This window comes from Lipotes vexillifer, unplaced genomic scaffold, assembly GCF_000442215.2.
Source record: "Lipotes vexillifer unplaced genomic scaffold, Lipotes_vexillifer_v1.1 scaffold1624, whole genome shotgun sequence".
In the NCBI taxonomy this organism is placed as follows: Eukaryota; Metazoa; Chordata; class Mammalia; order Artiodactyla; family Lipotidae; genus Lipotes; species Lipotes vexillifer.
In genome coordinates this window covers 291,481-314,312 of record NW_006772955.1, presented here as the reverse complement: position 1 = coordinate 314,312, position 22,832 = coordinate 291,481, and the positions used below count along the sequence as shown (strand labels likewise).

The following is a 22,832-nucleotide window of genomic DNA, read 5'->3' as shown; positions in this document are numbered from 1 at the left end:
TCTTTCCCTCACGTACACACCCACACACCCACACACACACCCACCCACACACACACAGGGCCATAATCTAAGTATAACCTAACTGGTGTTTAACCTCTCCTTCAGCCAGAAAAAGGTCTTGAACTTTAACTCGGGCTAGTGCTGAAGCTAAAATTAAGCATGGATTAGAGAGGACTAGAGAGAAATTTAGAAAAATTTGCAACCTGGACAAAAGTGGCTCAGGGATTAAGAAATTATCTGAAATGTGAGGCTTGATGAGGCAACAATAAGAGAAAACAACAGCTTTTGGTAATGACACACAGCCATTTCCATGGGCAAGGAGGGAGATTTAAATATGTCAGGTTAGTTTGGGGAAAAAGTACGGGAGGGGCTGTACTTAGAGCATATAAGGTTAAAACAGACAGGGTGGGAATGATTTCTTAAACAAACAAACAAACAAAAAAAGAAACTTCAGTTTCACATAAGAGATCAATGAAATAACTACCCTTCTGTTTAAAAGACTCTAATGTAATATTTGCTCCCATCCAGCACTGATGCCATTTTACCCTCTGCAATCTCTGCTGTCCTCTCATTTGCTTTGCCAGTATGTGTGGGGCTGAGTGCTTTCAATTCTACATCTGCTCAGATTACCTGACCAGCTCTCAAAACTCCCAAAGGTAGACTTTGTCATAGGGTGGAAAATCTTCCATTTGTGGAGTAGATACTCAAAGATGATTTGGGAAAGGTCCCAAAGGTGCTTGGCAAATATGCAAAAAACACATGGCCAAATCAGTGGTATTTGTTATGTGGACAAGTTCTTGGATGGCTGTTGGCTCTTTTTTATAATTCCCTCTATTTTCTTGCTCTTCCATTCTCCTGATTACATCTGGGAGAAATCTTCAGTTAGGTAGCCATGATCTTTAATACCCACCAGACACCTTTGACAAGGGTAGTGAGATGAGTCCACGGGAGCAAGAGTTGCAGGCAGAAAGGTTCAAAAGAGCTATAGCAACAGCTCCAGATAATAAGTGGTACTAGAGGTTAAAAGCACTTTGGGGCAGGCTTTTAATTCACCCTAAAATTGCTACTTAGGTCCAATCATGGCAAAACATTTGTAGCATTCCATCCTAGATTTTGTTTAAATTATGATGGTGGTCCCAAAGGTGTAGGAGAAGTACAACTAGAAACCCTTTGTTTTTGAGATGGCTGGACAAGGTTTAATCAGAACTGTGGGGATCCTGACCTTGCATCTGAACAGGAAGATTCAGATTATAAATATAATATAATATAATGTAATATGATAAAATATATATATTTCTCAGAGGGTGGTATCATCTTTGAAGGAATGACCTGAGGTTCTTGTTTACACTGATATTCAACTGAGTTCCCACATCAGAACTGGTTACTTGTAATGTTGGGGAATATGGAACCAAATTTACATTTTAAAGAGAATGCCCAGGTGGTTCATTGTGCCATGGTTTGAGAACCACTGATACAGATATGTAGAAGGTAAGATGTTGGCCTTCCTCTCTGTGTGTGTATATGTGGAAGGAAATCCTGAGGTAAGAAAACATCAGATCTCCTGGAAACTTTCAGTCCTGAGAATTTGCCCCAAGTCCCCTAACCAACAAGTATCACAAGGACAGCAGTGAGACTATGTCTCACAGGGTACCTAAAGATAACAGGAGGCTTTCAAGTCTCCATGAGAGTAAAGCAGTCTTGTCAAAGGAAATCTGAGGAGCTTGCAGTCTATAGCCACACCTAAGGTAAGTTTAAACCACAGTAGAAAGGGTAGGTGAACACGTGAACTGTTACAGTTTCTAATGAATACAAGGGGCAGGTGAGAGAACACTAAAACTTGAATGGCACGGCTGAGAGAGAGAGAGAAAGAGAGAGAGAGAGAGAGAGAGAGAGAACAGCTTCAGATATATATATATATATATATATATAATATATAATATATATTAATTATATAGATAATATATTATGTATATGACATATTATATATAATGTATTACATATATATGACATATAATATATATAATATATTATATATATGTAAAACCCAGTGCTTGTTTGAAATGTTGCCAAAAGGAAGAATATAGCAAAACCTAAGAATAGCCAGTAACCCAATCATGAAAATTATACCTGAGCCATTCCTGGGAACTTCAAGTCTAAGTTCTCCCCCTGTCTGGAGCCTTGTTTTATCATAAGAGGAGAATGCAAGTGGTTTCTATTGGCTAATAAAAGGAATCCTTCTTCCTTTCTTTGGTGGAAATGTACTATTTTATTAATTTATCCTCTTCAAGGAAAAGAAGAAAAAGTATGGTCCATAGTTTATACTCTGTCTCTTAACTGCGTTGCCTACTAACTCTTCAAAAGAATTTTTGAAGCCAAGAGATGTTAACTCAGCTTCTGTTGGTGTGCTGCTTTCCTGCAAAACAGGTTTTAAGACTGGAATTAATACCATTAGCAGCAACTGTCCACCTCAGCATGACCTCAGTCTAGCTCCAGACTCATCTCTCCCCAAACTCCTGGGAGTTTTGAGAATCTCATTTTCTAATTAACCTGAGTATTTCTCAGGCATTGTGGTTGTATTTCTGCCATTTCCTCACATTCTACACTTCTGCACTGATTGAAATCCTAGGAAGTCCCCCAAGCTTAGCAAAAATATCACCATTTCTTTGAAGCCTTGCTAGATTTCCAAAGACCTCCAAACAACTTCTCCCTTTTTTCACCTTACACATCATGTTGGCATGTGCACCTAGCTTCGCAACTGCACAGCTGTAAGTGGGATACTAGATTCCTTTTGCTCTATTCCTCGCTGCATGTAGCACAGTGCTTTGCACACAGTAGTGTTTGATAAATATTATCTACTACATCTCCTCTTTCCAATGGATTTGTTACAGAAAAATGCGGTTGTACGTATGTTACTAAATGGATCATTAAATCTGGCAGATGTCACTTTGCTTCGAAAAGAAACTTTTGAACAGTTCCCCCTTAGAACATCTTGTTCCAGGCTGGTTGTCATGGCCAACAGAATAGTCACTGCAGGGTTCAGCAAGAAATATGTCTAATTCCCTTCCCTGATAGGGAGGTTATACAGAGAATTACCCTCTTATTTCAGTTCTTCTTGTGAGCCAGGAATTGAGAGGAGCTCTTTAGTTATAGCCTTATGAGGACATTAGGGGAGAAAAAAGAACTCAGGAAGGTTCATGACAATTTGTGAAGAATAATAAAAGGGACAATTAAAAATAAATCAGTATCCGATTTGAGCACTGATAAGGATTAGATGAGAAAATGGATAACAAGGGTTTAGCCCACTGCCAAAAATAAATCTAAAAAATATGTCATTCCACAGGGCTAAAGGAATTACTAGAAATGTATGGTAAAGACATTTAGTGCGAATGAGGGGGAAATAAGAGAGTGCTGGTGGCAGCGAAGGGCGGGGTTGGCTTTGGATAATCCCAGAGCCTGAGTGTCGAACTATGCTACACTTGCTGTGCCCCACAGTCTGTGCTGGATGGGCAAGCCAGGGACATTCAAAGGGACAGGAAAGAAGCAGCAAAATGTTTGGACCTTTAGATTATAATCTTTAAAAATTATTATTTACTCTATATTTGCCATGGGCAAACTGACCAGGCCAAGTGTTTTTATATGTACACTATTATCAAAACTTCTCTGGATAAAGAAGATGTGGCACATATATACAATGGATTACTCAGCCATAAAAAGAAACGAAATTGAGCTATTTGTAATGAGGTGGATAGATCTAGAGTCTGTCATACGGAGTGAAGTAAGTCAGAAAGAGAAGGACAAATACCGTATGCTAACACATATATATGGAATTTAAGAAAAAAAAAGTTATGAAGAACCTAGGGGTAAAACAGGAATAAAGACAGAGACCTACTGGAGAACAGACTTGAGGATATGGGGAGGGGGAAGGGTGAGGTGTGTTAGGGCGAGAGAGAGACATGGACATATATATACTAACAAACGTAAGGTAGATAGCCAGTGGGAAGCAGCCGCATGGCACAGGGAAACCGGCTCGGTTCTTTGTGGCTGTCTGGAGGGGTGGGATAGGGAGGGTGGGAGGGAGGGAGACAAAGAGGGAAGAGATATGGGAACATATATATATGTATAACTGACTCACTCTGTTATAAAGCAGAAACTAACACACCATTGTAAAGCAATTATACCCCAAAAAAAATGTTAAAAAAAAAAAAAAAAAAAAAAATCTATGACAAAGGAGACAAGAATAAAAAAACAAAAAAAAACAAAAAAAAACTTCTCAACAAATATTTTAAGGTAGATTAAATTATTCTGCTTTGGAAATGAGAACAATGTTAAGTATTAACAAAAACAGTAGTTAACATTTAGTAAGAACCTTCTAAGTTCTTGAAATTCTGCTGAGCATCAAACAGCGATTTTCAGGTGAGATTATCTTAGAGCACCTAACCCACAGTTTTTAGGTCACAAAAGTGGTATGTGCCAAAGCTACTGGTCAAACTCAACTTGTTCTTGTTCCTTTTACCCTCTTCAGTGTGTTCCATCTCTGACATGTTTGCTCCAATTTTGTGCTGGAATTTCTCTGCTGGACTCCTGGACTTTCACAAAGAATCTTTCATCCATGGGCGATTGTTTAAATTCACATTCTTCCGGGAGAAGATGATAGAAAACTTATTCCACAATAACAATATTATTCTCCTCCTCAATGTGTGTGTTTTTTTCAAATTTGTTTTATTTACTTATGGATGCATTGGGTCTTCATTGCTGCACACAGGCTTTCTCTAGTTGCAGCGAGCGGGGACTACTCTTCGTTGCGGTGTGCGGGCCTCTCACTGCAGTGGCTTCTCCTGTTCTGGAGCACGGGCTCTAGGCGCGAGGGCTTCAGTAGTTGTGACGCATGGGCTTAGTTGCCCTGCAGCATGTGGGATCTTCCCAGACCAGGGCTTGAACCCATGTCCCCTGTGTTGGCTGGTGGATTCTTAACCACTGCGCCACCAGGGAAGTCCCCTCAATGTGGTTTTTATTTATACTTCCTTAATGCAAATTTTTAATGTCCTCATTTGTAATTTGCTTATTTTCTTTGAGGAAATGCCTATTCTTTGCCCATTTCAAATTGAGTTACTTGTATTTTTATTATTGAAGAAGATTTATTTATATATTCTGGATACAAGTCCTTTATTTGATATGATTTAAAACAGTTTATCTCATTCTGCAGCTTGTCTTCTTACTCTATTGTGTTTTCTGAGGAAAAACATTTTCAATTTTGATGAAGTCCAATTTATCTATTTTTCTTTTTTTACTTATTCTTTGTACTATATCTAAGAAACTATTAGCTAAGCCATGGTCACAAATATCTACTCACAGGTTTTCTACTAATTTTTTTTTTAGTTTTAGCTCATATACACATCTACGATCCATTTTGACATAATTTATGTATATGATATCTAGCCACAAGGAATGAGGTAGTTCTTTTCAGTGTGGGATGAATGCCAAATCAGAGTTTTAATGAATAATGATGTGCTACTATACTAAGTCAGAAGACATGCTTCCGATGGGCCCACTGTGTGAAGTCCTCCAAGTTTCATTTAGATCCAGTGCAAACATGGTACACTTAACAAGTGTCTTCCTGCGACTGCACAAATCTTAGAACATGGAAAACCATTAAAATCCATACTAAAATTACTTTCTTTAAAAACATTTAGTTATGGAATATAATTAATACCTTTTAAAAATCACATTATTTAATCTCAAGTGACCCTTTCTCCCAATGTTTCCAATTAAAACCTGCCCTTTATTCACTTTCAAAAATGTCTTAGACACTTACTCTGTGGCAAAGCACTATGTTAGCTGAATGGGGTGAGAGGTAGGGTACTGAGTGAGATAAGCAGGGGAGACAAGAGGTTCAGGAAAAGTAATATGTATGGTTAGATGTGGTAACCTCTAAAGGTGCATACACATAGAAGGTGATCTGGAACAAAGAGTAATTCCTTCTGTTTAACTCCGTTTCCTCCTCTTCCAATATTAATTTAGGCCTCTATGAACTTTGTTTTATTTGAATTATAATTATATAATTATAATCTCTTAGAATAGATTTTGATCAACTCTGCACTATGTACTTAGGAAGATTATTAGCTGGAAGTAAGGAAGCAGTGTGATAACAGTAAGAGTTAAAGTAAGCCATGGTAGATGTGGGATGATAGGGCACACAGACAGGTGTCTATGTGTAACAGGACCACCTCACATGGAGCTCATTTGTACTGACTGGGTTCCTGGCTAATTAGTGGGCTGAGAGTGGAGGTAGATACAGTATATCTCAATAGAGTATAACAAGCCACATAAATGTGATTGAGTTCAGTATTATGATTGATGAGTGATAAATGTGCTATATCTCCCAAGAACATTGCATTTCAAAATGGATGTGAGATGAGCCAAAGAGTAAAGCCCTGAATATGGACGTGCAGACATGGACTTGAGGCCATCATAGAAGATTTTGCTTCTTTTTTATATTTCTTGTTGCTGTTGCTGTTGCTGTTTGTCTCCTCCCCTCAAATAGTGCAAGCTCAGCAACACTCAAACTACACCTCATCCTACTTTGCATCGGAACATCCCTAAGGATTATATTATTCACAGCCTTATTATCATTCAAAAGGAAAGGGTGTAGCAATATTTTCTTACTTTATATGGATCATTAAAGTTCTTTGCATTTCGCAACAGCTCTGTAGTTTTTCCAAATGCTCCTGGTGAGACAGTCAAGACAGGCAGAAATACAGAGCAATGAGACATTATCTTAAATTCCAATTTCTCTAGATGTGATGATAACAACTTCTTAGAAACTTTCTCCCCCAGTGAGAAATGAGAATAACTTTGTCCTAGTAAGTTACTTGATTTGCCTTGGAAACCATTGTGCTGTCTGAAAAGAATAATTTTATCTTTAAAGAGAGCATCTCTCAGTATAGTGGTTATAATTTTTCAGGAAAAAAAGTAAGATAGAATGGAAAATTATATTTTCCACTCTGGGGAGGGAACAAGGCTTGGATAACAAAATTCAGTTTCAGAAGGACAGGGAAAGGATGCTTCTCTAAGCATAGGCTCCTAAAAGTATACTCAACAACTGTCACTTAAAGGGTCCTCAGAGGATTTACTGAAGACAATTTAGATATAGGGTATGTGGAAGGTTGTGCTTCATTCAAGGCATGATTCTAGACATTGTATGCCAGAGACAACCTCCTAGATGTAATGAAAACTCTAGATCTTCTTTCTGAAAAAAAAAGAAAAGTGTATGCATACTTCTGGACAGACTACCTGAATCCCATGCATGAATCTTGGATTCAAAATACTTGAACTAGGATATGCCCAAGACAAGCATAAGATTGCTGGGTCTAAACAAGGTTATATGAAGATCTGATAAAGGTATTAAGTGTTTTAGCTTTAAAATACAAGATATATATTGAAGGGGTGAGAAAGAGGAGGTGGTGGCTGGGAACATGTTAAATGACTTTAAACTATAAGAGAACTATTTCATGGAATTTACATGAATTCACCCCTGAATGCAGCTCAAGACAGCAAAATAATCATAGTTTACATTTATCAAGTGCTTATATTAATACTTTGCCAGGTACCATACTAAGTGCTCTACATATATTAACATTGTTTTACATTACAACAATTCTACAAGGTTCTGTGCCATAAGGCACAGAAAGAAAAATAACATTTTCAAGAATTTACATCCGTAAAGGTACAATGGCAGGATTCTACCACGAAAATTTGGCTTAGAAAGACCAAGATTTCACCTCCTTCTGCTGTGTAGTCTCAATAGCAAAATGCTTGGGAAACAAGATTTTGACTCAATATAGAGAAATGTTTGATTATAATTAAGCTGTCTCGCTGTAATTTTCTTTTCAAACACTGTCATGTTTTTCATACTAATATTATGCTAAAATTGTTGGGAAGAATTCACTCATCTATCTTCTGAATAATTGTACAAGATTAAGGAAATTTGTTCTAATAAGTTTTGTTAAAACTTATTTCTAAAACCAAATGGGCCTTTTTTTTTTTTTGCTTCTTTTTGCTTTGGGAAGAATTCTAACAACTCAGCTTCTTTAGTGGTTATGTCAATTCCCTGCATTTCTTGAGTTGGTTTTGATAATTATATACATCTGCACATGTTTGTGTAAGTGTTGAAATATACTGTCAATATACAATTTTTTTCAGAGCATTCTCTTGTTTTACATTTTTAATATCTTTTGGCATTTGTAGTTACATTATAAGGTCATTTATTGTAGTCCTCTTCTTGACCAAAGCTTTAGAAACTATCTTATTAGATTTTTAAATTTATCATTGTTTAGTTTCCACTAGTGTCTTCTTTTTGTCTTTTATTTATTTGCTGTGGTTTAATTTATTTTTTTCTTTTCTAACTTTTCAAGTTGGATGCTTGGCTCATTATTATTTTACCTAATCTTTTTAATATAAAAATCTATTTAAAATTTTTAAATTGAAGTATAGTGAGCTTACAATATTATATTAGTTTCAGGTGTACAACATAGTAATTTGATATTTTTATTGAATATACTCCATACAAAGTTATTCTAAAATATTGACTATATTCCCTGTGCTGTACATTACATCATTGTAACTTATTTATTTTATAACTAGTAGTTTGTAACTCTTAGCTCTTGCCCTTCGCCTATTTTTCCCCTCTTCCACCCCGTTTTATACTCTGTATCTGTGAGTCTGTTTCTATTTTGTTATATTTGTTCATTTGTTGTATTTTTAGGTTCCACATATAAGTGAAAGCATGTAGTATTTGCCTTTCTGTGTCTGACTTATTTTACTAGGCATAACATCCTCCAGAACCATCCATGTTGTTGCAAGTGGCAAATTTTCATTATTTTTTATGGCTAATATTCCGTTGTATATACATACCACATCTTTACCAATTCATCTGCTGATGGAAACTTAGGTCATTTCCACATCTTGCCTATCGTAAATAATGTTGTTATGTCCAATAAGGGTTTAGTATTCAAAATATATAAAGAACTCATATAACTCAGTATCAAAAAATAAAAAAGCCAAACAACCCAATTACAAAATGAGCAGAGGACCTAAATAGGCATTTTTCAAGGAAGACATACAGATGGCTAACAGGCACAGGAAAAGATGCTCAACTTCACTAATCACCAGGGAAATGAAAATTAAAACCACAATGATATATCACCTCACATCTGTCAGAATGGCTATCAACAAAAAGACAAGAAATAACAAGTGAGGATGTGGAGAAAAGGGAACCCTCATGTACTGCTGGTGGGAAGTTAATTAATATAAAAAGTTAAATGTACCTTTCTCTTAGACTATTATTATAGCTAAATTATACCCATATTAATATTGTATTTTCATTATACTTCAGTTTAAATATTTTTTAAAATGTCACCATTGTTTCTTCTCTGATCAATGAGTGTTTTAAAAGTATTTATTTATCAACAACAATATGTATTTTTGTTATTGATTTGTAGCATAAGGGTAGAGACTATAGTTGCCAGGTTACCAGTTTAAATTTATAGTTGAAAATAGTGTGTATTCTCTAACTGTTGGGTGAAGTCAACGTTTGCTTATTGAATTAATCTTGTTGACTGTGTTTTTTAAATAGCATATACATCTTTATTGACTCTTTTCTCTGATTGACCTATCAGATACTTAATTCATGAGTAGTATCTTAAACTCTAATAGCCATTCTGCTTTATAATTTATAAAGGTTTTATTAGATTCATATATATCTGGAATTATTACATCATCCTTGGAATGTATATTTTCACATTAAATAAGGATTCTCTCTGTTAATAGTGATCTCTGTCTTGGGGCTTTCCTGGTGGTGCAGTGGTTGAGAGTCCGCCTGCCGATGCACGGGATGCGGGTTCGTGCCCCGGTCCGGGAAGGTCCCACATGCCGTGGAGTGGCTAGGTCTGTGAGCCATGGATGCCGAGCCTGCGTGTCCGGAGCCTGTGCTCCGAAACGGGAGAGGCCACAAGAGTGAAAGGCCCGCGTAACACAAAAAAATAAAAATTAAAAAAAAAAATAAATAAAAAATAATGATCTCTGTCTTAAATATAGTTTTGTCTGGTATTAATTTATTTGCCATGACCTTATTTTATTTGGTGCTTTTCTGGTATATTTATATTTTTTTCTATCTTTTTACTTTAAATATTTTGAGTACTTACAGCATATATTAGTACTTTTAAATATAATTGACATTATTCTAGATGTTTTAGTCTATTTGCATTCATTGTGATAATGTGTTTGGATTTACTTATACTATGCTAGTATTTACTTTATAGGCTTCAAAGTCTCAGGGGAGATATTATTGTTATTATCATCATTGTCATTACATTTTTGTAACCCGGAGACACTGCAGAGGCAGAAAGTTTTCCTTAGATGTCCCTTTTAGTTACCCTCAGTCTACACATTGACTGTGGGTATAGCCCCTTTGAGTATCCCAGCTTTATTCAACAGCTTAAGTTTAGCTGCTGGGGCTCAAGGCCTAGAACGTCTATGTGCCAGTTAATTTTGTACGTGGCATTTGGCCCTAGGATACTCTTGACTTCAGGTTCATTTAATAATTTTGTTTCAATTGTTTATCTGCACTTGGGAGTTGATTTTTCTCTCTTGAGAGTTTGAAAAGCATCTACAATAATACATGTTTTAATTTTGGAAAAATTTAAATGTACTGAGCAGAAGAATTTTACTGAATATATAATTTGTCACATGCTCAGAAGCAGAATTCCTCCTGCTACCGCTTCACTTCTCTTTGAATTCTTCTTACCCCTCATATCTGCCCCATACAAAGACCCTTCCCAACTCAAAGTCATTACCCTACTGCATGCTGCATTCTTCTCACAGGAATTAAGGACACACAATGGCATATTAAACCCAATGACAAATTTTGCAATAAATAACTGGTATAACTGTATTTGTTATCAAGGTGCAGAAGCATTGAGACTAAATTCCTAAAACTGTAGTTAACCTGTTTGAATGTATACATTTTTTTTCCAGGAGAGAGTCCAAATCTTTTCTCATTCATTAAGTGTTAGTGGTCCTAAATATTTTTTTAAAATCCCTGATGTACTGGATATCTCATGATGCTATATGAATGCAAAGTAGAAAATAAAAATACATTTACGCTGCTTAATTACCTGGGGAGAAAACTACTTTGGAAAGAACTGAATGGTCATACAAAATCAAAATTATCAGCCACAAAAGTGAATTGAAATGCTCTTAGCTTGTTTCCGAGGGACAACAGCCAAATGCTTTTCTACTACTCCCGCAAACTATACAGTGAGGTCTTAGTAGTAAAGACATTAATATGCAGAGAAAAGAGTGCATGGGAAGGGGTCGGATGCCCAGTCAGAAGACCTGAACTGTGTCTCCGCTAATCTACAATCTTGAACAAGTGAGTGATTCAATTTATCTGAGTCTCAATTCATCTCTAAAAATCAAAAAAATAGGATAAACTGAGCCACCTCTCCCTCACAAGGTTTTAAGAATACAATAACTTAGAATATATATGAACATTTCATAAAATATTAAATATTGCAAATTAGGATTATTGCTATAAATAGTAGTGGCAACATATACCCATTTCTCACAATAAGGCAGTATAGTAATTCCTTGAATTCTGGGCATCAGATAGATGTAGTTTTATCTTGCTCTACTACATATTAGCAATGTGATCTTGGGAAAATTACTTAAATTTTCTTCCAAGCCTTAGATCACATGTTAAATGACAAAAATAATAACATATAATAAATACGGTTGTGGTATACAAGGTGATTACAGTAGTGCCTGATATATACATGCTCAATATATATTACCTGTTATTATCTTTATTGCCCTTTTATATAATTATCTTGCAACTGTATCTACAGTCTACTTTTTTCATCTGGAAGAGATTCGATTACTACTCACAGGGGTGTTATGAAGATCAAGTACCCTGATAAGGAGAAAGCACAGTACTAAGATACGGAGCAGTGCGAGGAATTTCCACACATTGAGCACATAGGAGTCAAAATTCCAAGCAGATCATTTCAATCTCCAAGTCATTTAGCTTCAAAACAACCCACAAGTTATATCCATTTTACAGATAAAGACACCAATGTAATGATAATTGAAACAATTTGGCAGATCTGGAGTTCAAAATGGTATCTCTCTGTCCTCAAGGCCTGAATCTACTCACAGCAAAATAAGCCACTGTGTTTTTCCAGGTACCTGGATTCCCCTGTTTAAGCCATTGTTTTCCCACAAGTCATTCTAAAAATGTAGAGCAGTTGTCACCCTGATATATTTTATCCACAGCCCAGATCATTATCTCATAACATTCCTACTTTTGTCCCCATTCCACATGTCTTTGGTTAATAATGGCCTCCTTTCAACAGCTTCTCAGGTCTCAGACAATCCGTAAATACCAATTTGAAGGTGTGTGTTCTATGCTTCCTGTTCGGAAGCCTTAGCCAACACTCTGCATCCTGAGTAACACCTCTTGTCCAAAACCTACAAACCTCCTTTCCTGTATATTCAGACAAATATCTCTTATTTAATATAGTTTAATAAGTCAATTAACTAGAATTTTGTATATTTATGCCCGTAAAGAAAAGCACAAAAACATAAATATGGTACATTAAAAGAGCTCTGTTGTATGTCAGAAATGGCAGGGGACAGGGAGAGAAGGGTAGGACACAGAGGCAAACTAGATGGAATGGACATTGAAGGATTTAAATTCTACCCACCATTCTTGATCAGTTGAAAGGCTGCCAATAGTTGGTGTTTTTGTTAATGTTGATGCTGTCATTGTTTTTATTATTATTAATTTTATATTTTTAGACTCTGAAAGTGACACAAATTCCAAGTAGAGTTAAAGAAAAGTTGATTTTTCTTGAACGATTTGAGAGTCGGTTGTCAACATAATGCTCACAGATATTTTTGTGTGCATTATCTACTAACAAGGATATCCTCATATAACATAAGCATCAAAAAAAAAAAAAATCAGCACTCATACATTGCTACCATCTAACCTTAGATTCCATTCAACTTCTTCCATTTGTCTCAATAATGTCCTTTATTATAAAAACTTTCAGTCCAGAAGTACATTTCGCATTTGGTTGTCAGGTTTCTTTAGTGTCCTTCAATCATCCTAAGCTTTTTTTGTCAATTTCATGACCTCTATATTTTTGAAGATTACAAACTAGTTATTTTGTAGAATGTCCCTTATCTTGGACTTGTTCGATATTTCCTCTTGATAAGATTAAAGCTACGCAATTTTGGGAGAAATATCACAGAGATAATGGTATTTTTCTCATTGCATCCTATCAAATGGCACATAAATTTGACATGCCCTTTTACTGGTGATGTTAGTTTTGATTTAGGTGGTATCTGCCAGACTTCACTGCTATAAAATTACTCTTTTTTTTCTTTTGTAACCAATAGGTATTCTGGGGAGAAGTATTTCAGGACTGTGTTAAGCATCCTAATTCTCAAACTTCCTATTGGGTTTTTCCTTCCTTCCTTCCTTCCTTCCTTCCCTCCTTCCTTCCTCCCTCCCTCCCTCCTTTCCTTCCTTCCCTCCTTCTTTCCTTCTACACCAGTATGGTTTCATGGTGGTACGGTTTCTATACAAGTACGGTTTCATGTTATCTTAATGGTTTATAATCCATTACTATCACTCTTTATTTTGTTGCTAGATTTTCCCCAAATTTGGCCAGTTGCCCTATTCACACTGGCTTCTGTGTCCTCTTCTATGCCCCAATTATTATTTGAGCAATTTTTTATTTTCTAATACAATGAGATTTTCTAGGTTCATCTTGTACTTCCCCTAATACCAGCACTGAAATTAATTATTTCTCCAAGCAATGTCAGTTCTTTATAGTGGAAAATACTATTTGAAACTGAGATCTGGGTTCTAGATGTGCTCATAGAGGTGATCATCTATTGAGGATCCCAACAGAGAGACTGAGGTGACCCCAGGCCCTTTTGATGGTAGAGCTAGGGGATATATGGATATATACGCTTACTTATATACATTACATATAACATCTTTGAAAACACACATTTTATACATATGCATTTACACATGGTTATACTCCAATAATAATCTTACCTCACAAGTTTTCTCCTTTTCCATCTGTATAACCTCCTTCTCAGATAGATAGTAAGAAACCTGCCTCTCTTTAACTTACATATTTAACTGTTTGAGCAATGCCCTGTATATAAGACATCTCCTGTTATTGCTATTGCCTGTCTACAGGTAAACCCTCTTCACCCCATGCAAGCTCCAACTCCCTGCACTTTCTCCCCTCCTATGTTTTTACTCTTTTTCCTTGGCTCAGGCTCCAATCCCCTATGCTCCCTACTTTAGGATAACCCACTTCAACCTCCTTGGTCTCTACCAAGCTTGATATAATTTCAACATCACTAGTTGGGAAATCAGTGTTTTTAAATACTACATTTTCAATCTGTTTAATTCTCCTTTAAATACTATTTGGTATAAAAAACTTTAAGGTCTTGATAATTATTGATAATGCAAACAACAGTGACTACTTAATGAGTGCTTACTCTATGCTTGACAATGGACTAAACCTTCGTATACATTTTCTCATCTAATCCTCACCAGTCCTCAAATCAGATACTGCCATTGTTGTTGACATCATCATTGTTCATATGCTAATGAGAATATTCAGGCTACATAACTCATACATGATCACCTTTTTAGGGAAAGGTAGAAAATAAGTATCTAGAAGGTTGTTGTGAATGGCAGTGTGCTGACAAAAATGCTTGAAACCTCCATATTCATTTTTATAAGAAGTTCAAGTGCTTCAGCAAAGGTTTTCTAATAGCAGAAGCATGCAGTTTCAAAGTTAGGATGACAGTCCTAACTTTGAAAGTTGAACAGCTAGAATTTGAACCAACTCTGACTGCAAAGCCCATGTTATCAGCTACTGCAATACTGAGTGCCTCATGACATCTGCATACTTATCTGCGGGGTACTACGACCTGATTAAGATTTCTTTTTTATCTTTCTTCAGAACTGCAAAGTGAAATTTTATGAATAGCTTCTTGATAATTCATGAAAGTGTTTGACAGACATAAAGTAGTAAAATTTATAATAGGTTAACATTCACTTAGGAGATTAATAAATGTTAATAAAATACACACTACTTTGGTATCAAATATGCAAAAACACATTCTGTATTAAGGAATTTAAAACACTGAGGCTACTAATGTCAAACTTCCTAACAGTTACAACATTTCTCAGTCCTTTCTGTGGTAGGAACATGAAATGTCAGGGGGCAACAGGGGTTAATGTGTAATGAAATGAGCATCCGGAAACTTGGACCCTGATCTAGCTCTGCAAATTTTTGGTTCTGTTACCGTGAGCAAGCCATTTTCACTCTCTAAGCCTTAATTTCATTTTCTGCAAAGTGCAAGGTTTGAAGTAGATTATGAAAGTATATGGTAGCTTTAAAACTTCAACATTTAATAAAATGTAAAACTTTACTAAGTATAAAAGTGGTGGCACTTTTAAGAACTGTAAATGCATGTGACGAATGCAAATAATTTGCTTTCCTTTCTTATGGAATAGTAACTCAAGGAAAATGTTAAGGTAGAGCACAATAGCTGTCTCCACACTATTAGGGTTAGTGATAAGTATGAGCACGGTCAGTCTAAGCCTGAATTTAATCTCCTCTGAATGAATTAAATGACTATATGAGGGGGACAGTGAGCTTTCAGTGGTTCTTCTATTTGCACAGTGGAATCAAGTGGGGGGAGCTTTTAAAAATATCAGTATCTGAGTCCCATCATCCACAAAATCTGATTTAGTTGGTCCAGAGTAGAGGCCAGAAATAAGTTTTTGTTTTGTTTTGTATGCTTGTTTGTTTACATAAAAGAGTCCCAGTGATTCTGATTGATAACCAAGTTTGAGTACCTCTGTGCGAGAAGGAAAGGATCTCTGCTTGGAAATACCTAAGTAGGAAACCAGATTATGAGACTCAAGCTTTGTAGAACTCTTAAGATTGAATAGCCTTAAGGGTGAAATGCAGAATATTTTTCTCAACAAACTAAATATCACTTACTGGAAACGAACTTTGTTCAGCAAAATTAATAATAGTGATGTTTTGATTTTAGCAATTTTCATTGGCTGATGAATAATATCTTTCAGAATATATTAAATTCTCTCTCTTGTTGTCCCATTAATGTGTTTTTTCCCCAGTTCTCTGATTTGCAAATATGATACCAAAGGGAGAGAGAGAGCAGTTTACAACAAAGTGTTCAGTTATTATCATTCCAAGACACGTTTATATATTTTTTTCCTGTTTTGTGTTTATCTATGCTATTGCATTCATTCCTTTCTTGCTAGTAATGGTCGCACCCGGAAGATCACAGAATATTGCTACAGTATATCACTCAGGGTTCCCCCGGCTCAACTGCTTCATTTCACAGTAAGGTCCCTGAAGCCCAAGGAGGTGAATTTATTAGTCCAAAAATCACCCAAGGAGTTTGTCAGAACTAAATATGAAATTGGAATCCAGATCTCTGGCCTCCAAGTTGAGTGTTCTTTCCGTTAAACCATGGTCATTACACAAAGTACGAAAGTATAATGGCTTCACTCTATTTTATTTATTTATATTTAATAGAAACATATGGTAAGGCATACTTCCAATTAAAGTGTCTTCTTTCTACTCTGACAATATCTTTGAAACTTCTTTTTTAGAATTTACAGTAAGGCACTTTATAAAATGCAAACATATTCTAACTTCATTACTTTTTTTTAAATAGATCTTTACCAGAGTATAATTGTTTTACAATACTGTGTTAGTTTCTGTTGTACAACAAAGTGAATCAGCCATATACATACATATATCCCCATATCCCCTCCCTCTTGAGCCTAACTCCCACCCTCCTATCCCACCTCTCTAGGTCATCTCAGAGCACTGAGCTGATGTCCCTGTGCTATGCTGCTGCTTCCCACTAGCTAACTGTTTTACATTTGGTAGTGTATATATGTCAATGCTGCTCTCACTTCCCCCCACCCCGCCCACCCCGAGTCCTCAAGTCCTTTCTCTATGTTTACGTCTTTATTCCTGCCCTGCCACTAGGTTCATCAGTACCACTTTTTTTTTTTTTTTTTTTTTATTTTCCTTCGCCCCCCTGCCACAATTAAAATTTAATATAATCTGGAAAGAAAATGATCACTTGTTCTATCAACCTGAGGTGTTAAAAACCATTCCATCTGGAAGCTGTCTTTTGAGAAAAAGACATGTTTTCTTGTTTAAATGTTCAGTATCTAAACTGTAAAATAATCAGGTGCACATATCTTACAGGCTCAAAACAAAGTGGCTATTCTAAACAAATCCTGGCAATTAGGTGATGGTGGAGGCTGCATCACCTATTGGCTTAATATAGATAACTACAGACCTCTGATTTCCTGTGTGACTCAAGTTCTTCTTTACACCACTCTGTAACATTTTCAAAGAACGTTCCCTTCCATTATATTCCCAAAACAAAATTCTGAAATGGTTTACCTGATATAGTATCACTACAGTTTTGCCATTAAAGAGCAATGTGACACAGAAAGATAAGATTTCTTGGCCAAGAATCCGGAACTATATGATGGGGCACAAAGGCAACACTACATATTTCTAGTCTAGTTCTTTTTTTTTTTTTTTTTCTTTTGCGGTATGCGGGCCTCTCACTGCTGTGGCCTCTCCCGTTGCGGAGCACGCGCAGACTCAGCGGCCATGGCTCACAGGCCCAGCCGCTCCGCGGAATGTGGGATCCTCCCGGACCGGGGCACAAACCCGTGTCCCCTGCATCGGCAGGCGGACTCTCGACCACTGCGCCACCAGGGAAGCCCTAAACTCTTCTTTATGTCTAATCTTATGAGATAGTCAATTGCAATCTGTACAAGTTTCTGGAATATTTAAGATCATCCACAATATATTTCCAAATTTTCTTTTGTTGTTTTTTTTTCAAGGATATGTACTATAGTGCCTGTCCTTTCTTTCAAAGTTCCCTGAAAAACATCTTGTTCTGATTTTACTAAAGCAAGCTTCTGAGTTTTTCCAAACTTCCTTTTTCAGAGATGTTAGTCTCACTCAAGATCCTAATTATTAACAAGAACAATGCTTACAGAAGTGACTCCATAATGATCACATGAATTCACTGCACTTTTCTGCACCAAACCTCTACAAAGTTCACAGAATTGTTCTACCTTTTGAGTTCAAGAGCCAAACATTGTGCCACTTGAATAAGATATTGTTTTGCTCCTGAGTAGTTTCCACCACTAGAGATGATATATAAAGAAATATTGTCAATATGACATGGTAAGTGCTAGATAGTCAGCCCTTTGACTGACTATCAGTCTATTTGAGAGGAAGTGCAACATAATGGCTAAGAGCCTGGGTCTGGAAATAGACCACTTGAGTCTGACTTGCAGCTTTCTTACAACAAGACTTTGAAGAGGTCACAAAAGCCCAGTTTATTCATTTCTAAAATGAGGATAAATATAGTACTCAATTTTTAGAGTTCTACACATTTGAAGTATTTAAACCTCATAACAATATCTGACACGTAACAAGCTTTCTATTAATATTAGCTATTGCCATTTATTAAGTATTTTCTGTGCTTCTTATATGTCATTCACTGCACCAAATCCTACAGCCAGAGCAGATAGGTAAACTTGGCTTTGACCCTCAGTCAAACTGTTATTATAGCAAATAAATGGTCAATTACAATCCAGTGTTATTTTTTTTTAATTAGGAAAGTTCGTTTTTATGTTAAATGACATGATGGATGAATCCATGTTTCCATGAGAAAATTTTCTCTCCATGAGCTTCAGTGCTTGCCTTCAATATTTACACCAAATGCTCTGGGAATGGAAATCAATGAAGTCCAAAGTATCATTCCCGGTAACAATAATAAACACAAGTAACAATGAGTAAGTGCTAACATTGTACTAGGCTTTGTGCTAAGAATTGCACAGGATGATCTCAGTTAATATCCACAGGAGAGAGGTCTTATGACAAATCTGTTATTACATAAACGAACAGGCAAAGAACTAAAATATACCCAAGATCACAAAGGGTTGGAGCCAAAATGTGGACCCAGTTTTTCTGATTCCATTGCCCAGAGTCTTAACTGTAGGAGTCTGTAGTATCCCCGTGATACAAATTCATGCAGGATTAGAGGAATGGACGTCTGTGAGAATCTTTACAGGTTCAAAAGATGATCAGAACTTAGTGAAATGAAATGTAACATGGTTAACTTTTTAATGAAGATGCACTCATGTCCTAAAACTCCCTGTGCAAATTCGGAAAGGGAAGATGGTGTTTACTATCCACAACCACAAAAAAGACCAGAGGTTCTAATTATTAGCATTTTTGAAGTGAGTCTAGTGTGTTGATTTGGCTATAAATGCAAGATAGCATATGGGAAAATGTTTTTTAAACCACAAATCACTACACAATGTCTTGTGTACATACAAGTTGTGTTGTAGATATTGTTTCTGCTCTAAAAGCTGGAGACAACATATGGGAAAGTGTTTGTAAATCACAAATCTCTCTACTATATCATATTTGTACATATCTGTTCCATTGATAGATACTGACTTTTTTTTTATTGGAGTATAATTACTTTACAATGTTGCGTTAGTTCCTGCTGTACAGTGAAGTGAATCAGCTATATGTATACATATATCCCCTCCCTCGTGGACCTCCCCCCACCCCATCCTACCCATCTGGGGCTTCAGAGAGCACTGAGCTGAGCTACCTGTGCTATACAGCAGGTTCCCCCTAGCTATCTATATTACACAAGGTAGTGTATTTATGTCAAACCTAATCTCCCAATTCATCCTACCCACCCCTTCCCCCCAGGGTCCACACCTCCTTTCTCTATGTTTGCCGTTCTATTCCTGCCCTGCAAGTAGGTTCATCTGTACCATTTTTCTAGATTCCACATATATGCGTTAATATACAATATTTGTTTTTCTCTTTCTGACTTACTTCACTCTGTATGACAGACTCTAGGTCCATCCACATCTTTACAATGACCCAGTTTCATTTCTGTTTATGGCTGAGTAAATTTTCATTTTTGCATGCAAATGTAAAACACTATAATTTATTTTGCTAATATTATAATTATTAATTGAAAAGGATTTATTGTTCAATATCATGGTACTGTGCATGAACACAAAATGAGATTTTTGAAAGCACATAACTCATATTGTAATATCATAGAACGCATTTTCTAAAATTTCTAAGAATCAGATAATTATGTAAAATAAATATATTTAGAGCATTTGAAGGGGAAAGCTACTGGAGTTTGTAATTTATTTAATTTCATCATATTATAAGACTTTAGAGTTGGAAGTAAACTTTACAACCACCTAAATGAATTTACATGATTAAGATCAGTGTGATTTTGTGACTTATTTCTTAGTACACCATTTATTAAGAAAAAGTAACAACCGTAACTCAGGTCTTCTGAGCTGCCTTCCAGGGCTCTTTCTCAAATATTACATGTCTTTTCTAAGTAAAGTACCTCCAAGTTTTCCCTGTCACAGTAAATGATACCATTCATTTGCTCAGTCCCCAAACTTAGGAAAAAATCATTGATTTATATCTGTATGTAAACCTCTCCCCTGTGCCTTTACTGCATACTATAGATTCTTTCTCCAGAATATGGTCAATTCTCTTAATCTTCACTGTTGCTAGCATAGCCTAGGTTATTGTCCTCCTCACCTGGAATACTGCAGAGGTCACTGAATTGGACCTGTTGCTTCTGCTACTATCCCATGGTAAACTATACTTCACAAATAGGCATCATCATTTTGTTAATGCATATCTGGCTATAATAAATGCCTGCTTAAAGTTATACTCAATATAAGTCAAAATGTTTAGTTTTCTATGTCCTCTAAGGTCCCGTATGATGCAAATCTTTCCCACCTCTCTGAACTCATCTTTCAATTATCTTTTTGTCAACTACTCTTCCATTATTAAGGTATTCCTAAAACACACCAAGACTTGCAATCTCAGTGCCTTTGAATTTGCTTTCAATTCTTCCTGACACTCATGCCCCACCCAAATTGTCATATGTCTGCCTCCTCTTCGTTGTTTAGGATTCAGTTAAAATCTTGTTGCTTGTTACAGAAACCTACTATGATAACTTGTCCCACTGATTATCCTGTATCCTGTAACCTGGCTGTATTAACTTCATAGCATTTATCTCTACTTGACTGTCTTGTTCCAACATAAGCCCCAGGAGAACAGAAATATTATCTGGCTAGTTCTTCACTGTATTACCAACTCTGGAAGAGTTCCTGACATGTATTGAAAAGGTATTAAAAACAAAAGTTTGCTGAATAAAAAATGATTGTGACCATATCTGTACAACCAATAAAGAATATTTAATATTGACTCTTCTTCACTTAAAGGAAATAGGAGGAAACAAAAGGATTTTACAATACAAATTTTAAAGCTAACACACAAGCAAATAATAATTTTAGGATATATCAACGATCATAAAAACTACTAGAAACCCCATTCACCTAAATATAGGGATTTATGTTTTTTTTTTTTTTTTTTTTTTTTTTTTGCGGTACGCTTTTTTCCTTGCGTTATGCGGGCCTCTCACTGCTGTGGCCTCTCCCATTTGCGGAGCACAGGCTCCGGACGCGCAGGCCCAGCGGCCATGGCTCACGGGCCCAGCCGCTCTGCGGCATGTGGGATCCTCCCGAAACGGGGCACGAACCCGCGTCTCCTGCATCAGCAGGCAGACTCTCAAGCACTGCGCCACCAGGGAAGCCCGGGATTTATGTTTTAAATCATGCTTATAGATTTATTTCTCAAAAGGGACAAGAAGTAATATGGAGAAGTACTGCTCTAGATTTAAATCAATCACTAGGTAATAATGAGTCAGAGAGGTGGACATGCTGAGACCCGTGTCAAAAAGTGTCATCCATTGAATAACAGTCATTAGTGAAGAGAAGACAACACTTCAGCATTAGACACTTCCTGCAACTTAGGATCCTAAGAGAACAATAACCAACACATAGCATGGGGAATGTGTAAAGAGATACTTTGGTAATAATACTTAAAGCTAATAATCGAGTGAAATGATTGCCATTTAGAAAAACAAAAAACAAAAACCTTTCAGTTTGACATAGTCCCACTCTCTATTTTATGTTTTCACATTGACATAGTGCAGCTTGTCCATTTTGCTTCAGTTACTCGTGCTTTTGATGTAATTTCCAAGAAATTATTTTCAAGACCAGTGTCAAGAAGCTTTTCCCCTATGATTTATTCAAGGAGTTTTATGGTTTCACATCTTATGTTTAAGTCTTTAATCTGTTTCAAATTTATTGGTGTATCATTCGGATATGGATCCACTTTCATTCTTTTGCCTGTGGATATCTAGTTTCTCCAACATCATTTGTTGAAGATACTATATTTTCCCCATTGTGTATTCTTGTGTCCCTTGTGAAATATCAATTGATTGTATGTATGTGGCTTTAATTCTGGGCTCTCTATTCTATTCCCTTGGTTTATACGTCTGTCTTCATGCCAGTACCATACTGTTTTAATTACTGTAGCTTCTACACAGAAAAGAAAATAATCAACAGAATTAGAAAGCAATGTAAGGAATAGAAAAAAGAAATTGCAAACCATGTCTGACAAGGGGTTAATATCCAAAATACATAAAGAATTCATACAGGGCTTCCCTGGTGGCGCAGTGGTTGAGAGTCCACCTGCCGATGCAGGGGACACGGGTTCGTGCCCCGGTTTGGGAGGATCCCACATGCCGCG

General features: G+C 36.4%; 1 protein-coding gene across 1 annotated transcript in view; it reads right to left on the bottom strand.

The window, feature by feature from the left end:
- LUZP2 (leucine zipper protein 2) overlaps window positions 1-22,832 on the bottom strand; it is a 437,054-nt gene that overhangs the window by 139,936 nt on the left and 274,286 nt on the right. The window lies entirely within an intron of this gene.